This window comes from Erythrolamprus reginae, chromosome 9, assembly GCF_031021105.1.
Source record: "Erythrolamprus reginae isolate rEryReg1 chromosome 9, rEryReg1.hap1, whole genome shotgun sequence".
NCBI lineage: Eukaryota > Metazoa > Chordata > Lepidosauria > Squamata > Dipsadidae > Erythrolamprus > Erythrolamprus reginae.
Window position 1 is genome coordinate 18,769,196 of NC_091958.1, and position 12,955 is coordinate 18,782,150.

Consider the following 12,955-nt stretch of genomic DNA (forward strand, 5'->3'; position numbering starts at 1 on the left):
AAAAACCCTCATTGTGTATTGGACAAAATAAATAAATAAAAATTAAATAAATAAATAAACGTCAAGGATTTGGGTTAGGGTGCCTGGCCACAAAGAGCTACAATTTCCCTGTCTATTTACTAATTCTGAACATCCAAAATATACTATTTAATTCTATGTATATATGCCATACCCGTACATATATATTATTATTATTTTATTATTATTTATTGGATTTGTATGCCGCCCCTCTCCGCAGACTCGGGGCGGCTAACAGCAGTAAAACAGTACAACAAAATCCAATACTAAAAAAGCAGTTAAAAACCCATTATATAAAAACCAATCATACATACAAACATACCATACATAAAATTGTGAATGCCTAGGGGGAAAGTGTATCTTAATTCCCCCATGCCTGGCGGCAGAGGTGGGTTTTAAGCAGCTTATGAAAGGCAAGGAGGGTGTGGGCAATTCTAATCTCTGGGGGGAGTTGGTTCCAGAGGGTCGGGGCTGCCACAGAGAAGGCTCTTCCTCTGGGTCCCGCCAAGCGACATTGTTTGGTTGACGGGACCCGGAGAAGACCGACTCTGTGGGACCTAACTAGTTGCTGGGATTTGTGCGGCAGAAGCCGGTCCCTGAGATATTCTGGCCCGGTGCCATGAAGGGCTTTATAGGTCATAACCAACCCTTTGAATTGTGACCGGAAACTGATCGGCAACCAATGCAGACTGCGGAGTGTTGGAGTAACATGGGTATATTTGGGAAAGCCCATGATTGCTCTCACAACTGCATTCTGCACGATCTGAAGTTTCTGAATACTTTTCAAAGGTAGCCCCATGTAGAGAGCGTTACAGTAGTCGAGCCTCGAGGTGATGAGGACATGAGTGACTGTGAGTAGTGACTCCCGGTCCAAATAGGGCCGCAACTGGTGCACCAGGCGAACCTGGGCGAACGCCCCCCTCGCCACAGCTGAAAGGTGTTTCTCTAATGTGAGCTGTGGCTCAAGGAGGACGCCCAAGTTGCGAACCCTCTCTGAGGGGGTCAATGATTCTCCCCCCAGGGTAATGGATGGACAGATGGAATTGTCCTTGGGAGGCAAAACCCACAGCCACTCCGTCTTGTCTGGGTTGAGTTTGAGTTTATTGAAACCTGTCCAGGCCCAACAGCCTCCAGGCACCGGCACATCACTTCCACTGCTTCGTTGATATATTACGCACAGGCACAGGCACAAAAAAATATGCATTGTCTACTGTATAAACTGTATGTGTATATACACACACATGCACGCTGAGTTTTTCTAAAATTATACACATTCAACCTCATTTACTACGATAGTAAAAACATACCCACAGCACAGGAAGGAAAAAAAGAAAAAAATTCAAAAATTTTCTACCGTTTCTGTGTGCCTGGCCAAAATTTTTCTACCGGTTCTGTGTACCTGACCGAACCTGTAGGAACCCATCACTGATATGGACCGATCATTGGTGTCGTCCAATTTATATTTGTTGTGTTCTGTTTAGAAACTTCAGAAAGAGTGAAGACATCTCTGTGAGTACTTCAGATTGTCTTTAGGAAAACTCCATGTAGCAACTCTAAAGTGAAAACCATCCAGGCTTTAACCGGAGTCATATATACTTCACAGGTAAATATGACAGAATACATCAATAATGTAAGATTCAGCTATAATTGCCATTAAATATTAATATAACATTTCCCTGGTAAACTTTCCTGCTAGTGAACTGAGGTCATCAATTTTCCTTTTAGTTTTCATTCCTCTTCTCCTATTACTAAAGATCAATCTAACTTTGTGTGTAACTAAGGAAAAGAAAAGAAAAATAACTTCGCTCTCCTTTCTGGATGTTGAAGCCCAGACTGGACAGCCATGTATTGAAAAGTTCGAAAATTCATTTCCCTCCTTCAAAGAGTTGGACTCAAAATATTTCAATTTTTCTTTCATTTTTAAATTTCTGACACCTGCATAAAGCATTTTGATGGAATCAATTGTCTGCATGCTGGTAGAAATCAACATTTCATTACAAAATTTGGAAACCAAACAAAAACTGAACTAGAAAAATGGGGAAATTTACAATTATAATTATTAGGATGGATATCAGCAATTAAGATGAGTATATTTCCAAAATTCTTATTTATTTTTCAAACCATACCCATTAAATTAGAAATGAAATTCTTCACAAATTTGAATAAAATTATTTCTAAATTTACATGGCAAGGCAAAATGCCAAGAATTAAGTTAGCTAATCTTCAGGAAAATAAGAGCAGAGGTGGCTTGGACTACCTGATTGGAAGTTATATTATAAAGGAGCCTCTTTGACCTGGATAAGAGTCTGCGGAGAGGGGCGGCATACAAATCCAATAAATAAATAAAAAATAAAGAGATTGGATAAATTTAAGAAATAAATGTATGCTACAATTGGAAGGTCATGATTTATAGAAAGGATGGCATGCTTATCTTGCAACATTGGAAATAAAACATAAAATATTTCAACTGACACCTAATCAGATATTCCCTATTTAATGTGTGTCAAGACTCCTAATTGGCTTTCAACCATAGAATAATAATAATAATAATAATTTATTGGATTTGTATGCCGCCCCTCTCCATAGACGTAGAAGCTCTAATATACCCAAATACATAGATATGACCAAATCAGTCAAACATAAAGAAATATTAGATCCATTGGGAAAACTAAAAATCAGGGAAGAATTGACAAAACAAGGTATAAAAATCTATTGGTGGCCCTATTTACAAATACAATCAAGATATAAAAAGGATGTAAAAGGAATTGGCATCAACAGGGAAACCCAACAATTGGACAAACTATTCATGGGCCCAGGGGAAAAAAATATATCCAAAATATATAACTACTTGCCAGAATTTGATAAACATGAAGACACAGTGAAAGGGCTGATGACTGCATGGGCAAAAAACATTGGACATAATTATACATCTGGTGGACTTGGAGCAAATTTGTACTAGGAATATTAAATTAACAAAATCAGCAGCATACAAAGAAAATTACTATAAAATGTTCTACAAGTGGCACTTGCCCCAACAAGATTGGCGAAAATACCCAAATTCTAATCTGACCTGTTGGAAATGTAAAAGAGAGCAAGGCACCTTCTTTAATATGTGGTGGACGTGTCCCAAAACTAAACGGCATTGGAGGAAAATACATAAGTGAATGCAGGAAATAACAGGAACAATGATAGAGTATATACCTACTAGGAATTATTATGAAACAATACCCTAAAAACATATCTAACATTACACATTGGGACAGCGGCAAGGATTATATATGCAAATTATGGAAAGACCTCTGGAAAATATATCACTGTGCTGAGATGGACAGACTAACAATGGAGTTAAATGGACAAAAGGACTCTGAATATTATAGTATATGTATTAAATGGTATGAATGGATAAAGAAAAGAAAGACGACAAGACAATGTGGGATGGGAACGTAAGAATTGACAATAAGGAAAAGCAATGTACAATGTATAAACTATATAAGTATTAATAATGGATGTGGATCTGTCTAGAAATATTAAGATGTGGAAAATATTTAAAAAACTAAAAAAAAGAAATCAATATTTCATATTTACCCACCCAATTTTATTATGTTGTATGTATCAGAGGTGATTTCAGCTGGTTCAGACTGGTTCAGGCGAACTGGTAGTAGCAACTGTGAATGCGCCCACCCACCCGGAGGTAATGTCATCCTATTTAGCCATGTTTTGGAAGCTGGGTGCCTGCACAGAAGGCATCCATTTATTTTATTTATTTATTTATTGGATTTGTATGCCGTCCCATACATGCAGTGAGCATACAGAAGGCCGGGCGCATGTTTGGAAGGCATGCACAGGGAACCAGTGGCAATAATTTGTATGCCACCCTGAGTCTACGGAGAGGGGCAGCATACAAATCTAATAAATAAATAAATAAATAAAATAATAAATAAGAATACGTGAAATGCATTTCTGGTATGTATGTATATCAGAGAAGAGTTGCAAAAAAATTTACAACCACACTGTGAGCGTGGCTTATTTTGTGGGTGTGGCTTGCCAGCCATGTGGCCAGGTGGGAGTGGCTTGATGATCATGTGACCGGGGGGGTCTTAAAGGGCATGTGACTGGCTTAAAGGTGGCCAACTTGACATCACTCATGTTAAGGGTTTGGGTTAGGGTGTCTGGTCTCTCCTTGCCTCAAAGAGATACAATTTCCCTATCTCTTTACTATTACTGAACATCCAAAATATAGTATTTAATTCTATGTATATATGCCATATGTGTACATACATGTTACACACTGGCACACAAAAATATACATTATCTACTATATAAATTGTATGTGTATGTACATACACACACACACATATGCACAGCTCTTCTAAAATTATATACATTTAACTTCATTTACTGCGATAGGAAAAACATACCCAGAGCCCAGAAGGGAAAAAAAGAAAAAAAATCAAAACTTTTCTCCAAGCTTCGTGCTGTTGTAAAATGGAATGTTTGCAACTGTCATTTCTTCCTAGTATATAGTGTGGGGGTGGAGATTTGGTTTGAATGTAGCAAATAGATTGGGTGATTATGTTTCAGTGATCTGATTGGTTGGTGTAATCATAATTATTAGAAGGATTGACATGGTGATTTTTATGAAGTGTTTTTTGTTTAAGGCTGGTTTCCAAATTTCAAAATTCCAAATTCATAATTATTAGAAGGATTGACATGGTGATTTTTATGAAGTGTTTTTTTTGTTTAAGGCTGGTTTCCAAATTTCTGGTAGGCGGGACGTGTCATCTCTTTTATTTATGCAAAGGGGGCTCCTCTCAATTTCTATGGCTTCTAGAGCAATTCTTCTATATAAATTCTCTGTTTTGTGAAGTAATTTAGTTTTTTCAAAGTCAATTTCGTGCCCTGTTTTTTTAATGTGCTGGACAAGGAAGTCTTATATATATGTATGTAGATTGTTCTGAGTTCGGGTTTTGCCCCATGTAATATTTTGAGTGTCTATGCGACGTTTCGGTGAAATCACATTCACCATCATCAGGCTGAAGTTTTAAGCTTCGTGCTGCTGTAAATATGGAATGTTTGCAACTGCCATTTGTTCCTTATATATAGTGTTGGGGGTGGAGATTTGGTTTGAATGTAGCAAATAGATTGGGTGACTATGTTTTAGTGATTTGATTCGTTGGTGGAATCACAATTACTTGAAGGATTGACATGGTGATTATTATGATATGTTTTTTTGTTTAAGGCTGGTTTCCAAATCTCTGGTAGGCGGGACGTGTCATCTCGTTTGTTCATGCTGAAGGGGTGTTTCTCTATCTATAGCTTCCATAGTAATTCTTCTGTATAAATTTTCTGTTTTGGATATCTCCATATCTATATTTGTATTTATATTTATACTTATGTATTATCTATATCTATCTGTATCTTTAAGAAGTAAAGATATCTGAAAATGATACAGATGATTGCTATATTTAAGGCATTGCATAGTTCACTGGATTGAGAAAAATTCACTTTAGCAAAAGACCAAAAATCAAATATAACCCACGCATTCTGTCTTGGGTCTCCTAAAGGCTATTGTTTCCTAATATTAATGAGCCTGGGAATTACAGTTTTCTATGATACTCGGTATTTTCATTATAGACATTAAGAGACCTATAAAGTGAAAACAGTTTGATGCTAATATCGGAGAAAACTGATCTCTGGAGGTTTTTGGTACTCTGAAGTTCAAAAACAGCCTTATCTGCCAGTTTAACAATCCATTTGCTACAACAACAAAAGTTATTTCCCAACTCTACTTGACATGAAAGGAATAAGGGAAAAGTTTTTTTTAAAAAAAAACACAGAACAAACAATGCTTCATTTTACCTAATCAAGTCTTTTGCTTCCCCTAAAGTATTTTTACATATTTCTTTAGAGGAAGAATCTCTCATTCATTTTCCAATATAACTCTCAGTGCATTGGATGCTAGAAACAGCATTCTAACTCAAATTCTAGAGAATACTGCCTCTGTTTTGTTAATACTGGCTTCTTACAATTGCATATTTGTACAGTATTTACAGATTTCAATCAAAATATTGATTTTTCACTTTCACCTTAAAATTCTGTCAGCTGAAAGAAAGTTGTCATGAAGTCATACCCTAAAATTACTCATCGCTAAAAATTCTGTAACAAAAATAGCATAAACATTATATTTTTATTTAACCTATATTCTTTTGATTTTTCACCCAATGTTCTTCCCCTTTCTCACTTATTAAATGCTACACTACATGACTGATCCATAATTCTTCAGGGTGATAGTTTAATATAAAATTACAGTGTGTAGCATTTCAACCTTCAATGTGTGTGGAGGTTAGTCCATTGGGAAATAATGAATTCTAACCTATTTTTCCCCCCCTAACAGGACAGTTTGCAGGAAATAGATTATGTGATTGCTTACAGTTTGAATAAAAATTACAAGTATTTCTTCTATATGCTACTAAACAGCTGTGAAGACGGAGTCGCTGTGGGTTTTGCCTCCCAAGGACAATTCCATCTGTCCATCCATTACCCTGGGGGGGGGGAATTATTAACCCCCTCAGAGAGGGTCCGCAACTTGGGCGTCCTCCTCGATCCACAGCTCACATTAGAGAAACATCTTTCAGCTGTGATGAGGGGGGCATTTGCCCAGGTTCACCTGGTGCACCAGTTGCGGCCCTATTTGGATCGGGAGTCACTGCTCACAGTCACTCATGCCCTCATCACCTCGAGGCTCAACTACTGTAACGCTCTCTACATGGGGCTACCTTTGAAAAGTGTTTGGAAACTTCAGATCGTGCAGAATGCAGCTGCGAGAGCAATCATGGGCTTCCCCAAATATGCCCATGTCACACCAACACTCCGCAGTCTGCATTGGTTGCCGATCAGTTTCCGGTCACAATTCAAAGTGTTGGTTATGACCTAAAAAGCCCTTCATGGCATCGGACCAGGTTATCTCAGGGACCGCCTTCTGCCGCACAAATCCCAGCGACCAATTAGGTCCCACAGAGTTGGCCTTCTCCGTGTCCCGTCAACTAAACAAAGTTGTTTGGCGGGACCCAGGGGAAGAGCCTTCTATGTGGCGGCCCCGGCCCTCTGGAACCAACTCCCCCCAGAGATTAGAATAGCCCCCACCCTTCTTGCCTTTCGCAAGCTTCTTAAAACCCACCTTTGTCATCAGGCATGGGGGAATTAAGATATTCTTTCCCCCTCGGCTTCCACAATTTATGTATGGTACGTTTGTATGTATGATTGGTTTTTAAAATAAGGGTTTGTAGCTTCTTTAGTATTGGATTGTCGCACGTTGTTTTTTATTACTGTTGTTAACCGCCCCGAGTCTACGGAGAGGGGTGTCATACAAATCCAATAAAATGAAATGAAATGAAAGTGAAGGTAGAGTTTCTAACCAAGTATATCTGATTTTTTCCCCCTTTTCTTTATCTACACTACCATATTTTAAAATCATAATCCATTATTACGGCTCATTTAATTCTTCTTTATTTTGGCTCCAGAAGGTGGTATGTCTCAATGATTACCAGCACATGGCTTGATGAGCAATTTTTTTTATTATTATTATGTCTACACCACTCAGAACTGTGTAAGGGATTATTATATAATATGAACTTGAAGGAAAATTGGTGAGATGATAACATTATATCAGAGGTAGTTTTAATTTAGAATCTATTAGCATAACACATAATTAGAGTTTTACACTTCACCAAGCTTTGATTCCCCGAAGAAAAGTGAGAATACATAATATAATTTGATTTAGTTCTTGGTCTGTGTTTAATCTAACCAGAAATATTGTATCATATCTGAAAGGGAGTTTTAACCACTTAGATTTTGTCAATTTTTTAAAAAATTATCAGGGGATGTTACTTAAACTCTTCCACCCATTTATCAAATATATGTGCTTGTTTGATTCTAAACAATACCTGTTCAATAGATTTTGCTGGAGTTTTTATATTAGAATGTGCTGTTCCCTGTAACTGAAAAAAAAAGTTTAAGATGATCCTTCTATTGCGTGTAGTTTATTTTAAATATATAATTAGGATTACAATATTTGGAGTTTAAAAAATTACAATGTCTAGGTGGCACTGAACACATTCTCATATATAGAGCATCTGTCCTCCATTCATTCAGTGTATTTTATTTATTTATTCAATTTGCATAGTTATCCATCTGGCAAACGACTTAAATTAAATTAAGAACAAATTTTAACGGTGCCGTAGAGATTGTTGAAGGTGCCATTACCAGCAAGAGAATTGGTATTTGGTTGTGAAGAAAGTTAGCACCCGCCCCTCTTAGAAGAATGAAATATTCTAGGAAATATTTAAAAGGCAGAATATTTCCCCTAGAAGACAAATAAAAATCTTAAAGGAAACAGAAACTCAGTCCCAGTTCCCTGCAGATAATTTATCTATAAAACAAAAGACTGGACCAGCCTATCTACAAAACAAAAGATTTCAGCTCCAGGGTGATGGGATTAAGACATGAACCTTCAGGACATAATAGGATTATCTATTAGCAGAGCTCACCACATGGCACAACCAAGACCCTTTTCTTTACATCACCCAGCAAGATTCAACCAAACTTAATTCAGACAAATATGGGAGTTTGCAACCAATAGGATACATGCCCTTGCCACATGAACAGGAAGCTCAAGGCAAGGTCCAAGAGTGGTATAAATACTCACTCTCCACTCCATATGGTCAGCTACCCAGGACGGACTTACTTACTTACTTACTTACTTACTTACTTACTTACTTACTTACTTACTTATTTACTTACTTATTTATTAGATTTGTATGCCACCCCTCTCCATAGACTCAGGGCGGCTAACAACAGTAGTAAACAGCATATAACAAATCTAATGTTTAAAATAATTAAAAAACCCAACTTCTCTCCCTCTTAAGAAAATTAATTAAATCGACTGCTTCCAATCAAATTTACTGTACACCAATCAATCACCTAGGTTTAATTTACTTATCAAATTTCTGTACCACTAATCACTCTTGCATGCCTCTGAAGGCTTTTACAGAGGCTTTTAAAATTTAGACCAAAATTTTAATCAAGAACACCCCCAGGTCAATGGTGTCCCGCTTTACCAATATTAAAATCTGGTCACCTTAGTGTAGCGTTTCCTGCCTAAGTAGGGGGTTGGACTAGAAAATCTCCAAGGCCACTTCCAATTCTGTTATTCTATTCCACTGATGGCGAACCTATGGCACGGGTGGCACGCGGAGCCATTGCCTAGCTCAGCTCCAACATGCAAGTGTGTTCCAGCCAGCTGATTTTTGGCTTGCACAGAGGCTCTGGGAGGGTGTTTTTCGCTTCCAGAGAGCCTCCTGGGGGATGGGGGAGGGTGTTTTTACCCTTCTCCGGCTCCAGGGAAGCCTTTGAAACCTGGGAAGGGCAAAACATGAGCCTACTGGGCCCATCAGAAGTTGGGAAACAGGCTATTTCTGGCCTCCCGAGGACCTCCAGGAGGCAAGGGAAGCTGTTTTCACCCTCCCCAGACATTGTTATGGGTGTGGGCCCTCATGCATGTGCGATAGCATGCACCCATATTTTTTCAGCACCCGAGGTGAAAAAGGTTTCCCATCACTTTTCTAATCTATTCTAACCACTGGGCCACTGTGACTCAAATTAAATCATTTATTTCTTTAAAATAAACCATGAAGGAAACCATGAAGAAAGAGAGAAAGGAGGAAGGGCAAATAATGACACACTGTTACCCTCCTGCCTTACCCATTATACAACCAACAGCAGCTCCACATGGAAGTGGAAATGGCTCTTTCACAAGGGCACTGGTTGTGTGTGGCTTTCTTGTGATTTGATTTGGCTCCGGCAAATGAATTATGTGCAGTTCTTCTGAGAACAACTTCTCCGAGAAGGAAATTTGAGACTTCCACTAAGGTGATGGTATTTAGAACAAAAGAAAGTGTGTGTGTGTGTGTGTGAGAGAGAGAGAGAGAGAGAGAGACAGAGACAGAGACAGAGACAGACAGAAAGAGGGACACAGAGAGAGAGACAGAAAGAGAGAGAGAAAGATAAAGACAGAGACAGAGAGAAAGACAGAGAGACAAGGACAGAGACAAACAGAGAGAGAGAGGCAAAAAGAGAGAAAAAGAGATGACATAGAGAAAGAGAAAGAAAGAGAGAGAAGGAGGGAGAGAGACACAAAGAGAGAGAGAGAGACAGAGAGAAAGAGACAGAGAGAGAGAGACAGTCAGAAACAGATAAAAAGACAGAGAGACAAGGACAGAGGCAGAGAGAGAGAGAGAGACAGAGCGAGAGAGAGACAGAGAGGCAGAAAGAGAGAGAAAGAGATGAGACAGAGAAAAAGAAAGAGAGAGAGAAACAGAGAAAAAGACAGAGAGACAGGACAGACACAAACACACATAGAGAGAGAGACAGAGAGAGAGAGAGGCAGAAAGAGAGAGAAAGAGAAAGAGAGAGACAGACAGAAACAGAGAAAAATACAGAGACAAGGACAGACACACACACACACACAGACACACAGAGAGAGACAGAGAGGCAGAAAGAGAGAGAAAGAGATGAGACAGAGAGACAGAAACAGAGAAAAAGACAGAGACAGGACAGACACACACAGAGAGAGAGAGAAACAGAGAGAGAGAGAGGCAGAAAGAGAGAGAAAGAGAAAGAGAAAGACAGAGAAAGACAGAAACAGAGAAAAATACAGACACAAGGACAGACACACACACACAGACAGAGAGGCAGAAAGAGAGAGAAAGAGATGAGACAGAGAAAGAGAGAGAAAGAGAGAGAGACAGAGAGACAGAAACAGAGAAAAAGACAGAGAGACAGGACAGACACACACACATAGAGAGAGAGACAGAGAGAGAGAGAGAGAGGCAGAAAGAGAGAGAAAGAGAAAGAGAGAGGCAGAAAGAGAGAGAAAGAGATGAGAAAGAGAAACAGAGAGAAAGAAAGAGACAGAGAGACAGAGAGAAACAGAGAGAAACAGACAGAAAGACAGAGAGACAAGGACAGAGACAGAGAGAGAGACAGAGACACAGAGACAGACAGAGAGAGAGAAAGAGATGAGATAGAGAAAGAGAAAAAAGATACAGACACAGACAGAAACAGAGAGAAAGACAGACAAGGACACACAGAGAGAAACAGGCAGACAGAGAGAGAGAGAGAGACAGACAGACAGACAGAAAGAGAGAAAGAGAGAGAGAAGGACAGAGACAGAGAGCGACAGAGAGAGAGACAGAGAAAGACACACACATATAAAGAGAGGTAAGAGAGAGGTGAGATATGTTTTGGGCTGTTGATTTTTTGGACCTGATGCAATTTGCAAAATAGCTGTCAGGTGAATTATATTCCACTTCCCCCTCCCATGCTTAGCAAAGTAAGTTAAAAATGTTCCCTGTTGTCATCTCATTTATAACAATTATGCCTCAAGTAGACTACTCTTTCCAAATGATCGACTTCCTGTCAAGCCTCAATGCCAGGAGGAGTAAAAGAGAAAACCACCTGACGCTAAATGTGTTGAGTCTATGGAAATTTCACCATGGGGGAAGGGGGGGAGATTTCTGGACAATAGGATGCAATGATGGGAGCAAATTGCAGAGCTAGGCATAAGAATGTAAAGAAAAACCCAGAGGCTGGGTCCGATGAAACATCCATCTAGTCTGGCATTGTATTTCACCCAGTAGCCCACCAAATAATTCAAGAAGTTTGGAAGATGGATAGAAGGGTGTTCACCTGCTTCCATAATGGCTTCCTATTAGCAGTGTTCAAGGCAAGCTGCCCATGCTTACGGAGGCAGTAGGATGCCAATAATAAACATTAATAATTCACTGTTTCCTAAAACTGCTAATCTAGGACAGTGATTTTCAACCTTTTTTGAGCCGCGGCACATTTTTTACATTTACAAAACCATGGGGCACATTGGGGGGGGGGGGGGGGCGCTAAAAAAAGTTTGGACAAAAAATTCTCTCTCTCTCTTCCTCCCTTTCGCTCTATTTCTCTCTCCCTCCCTCTTTCTCTCCCTCCCTCTTTTTTTCTCTCTCTTCATCCCTCTTTCTTTCTCCCTTCTTTCCTCTTTTTTGCTCTCTCTCTCTCTCCCTCCCTACCTCCCTCTATGTCTTTCTCTCTCCCACCTTCCCTCCCTCTTTCTCTCTCTCTCTCTTGCTTTCTTTCTTTCTCTCTTGCTCTCTCTCTTGCTTTCTTTCTCTATTGTTCTCTTTCTCTCTCTCTTGCTTTCTTTCTCTCTCTCTCTCTTGCTTTCTTTCTCTCTCTTTCTTTCTCTCTTGTTTTCTTTCTCTCTCTCTTGCTTGCTTTCTCTCTCTCTTGCTCTTTCTTTCTCTCTTTTTCTCTCTCTCTTTCTTTCCCTCTCTTGTTTTCTTTCTCTCTCTGAGCTTCGCGGCACACCTGACCATGTCTCGCGGCACACTAGTGTGCCACGGCACACTGGTTGAAAAACACTGATCTAGGATGCCGTCTTTTAAAGCCATCTTCATTGAGCGTCATTATTGCTTCAAATTCCCCAGATTATTACATTCAGTGTCACAAGTGATTTTTTTTTTCAATAGATGGAGGAAAAATGGGGAAATTATATTTTATGTACTGCTCAAAAAAATAAAGGGAACACCTAAACAACACAATATAACTTCAAGTACATCAAAGTTCTGTGAAATCAAACTGTCAATTTAGGAAGCAACACAGATGGACAATAAATTTCCCATTTTCTCCTGTGGGCTTGCGTGCACATTGGTGCAAAATTCAGCTTCTGCACATGCGCTTGTGTGAGGACACGTACGCGAGCGAGATTTTGGGAATTTTTGCCGATATTTTTGCTTCCGCGCATGCGCAGAATCAAAAAATTGTCGGAAATCACAGAAATCTCACTCATGCACACGTCTTCACATGGGAGTCGGCTTCCAGCACATGTACA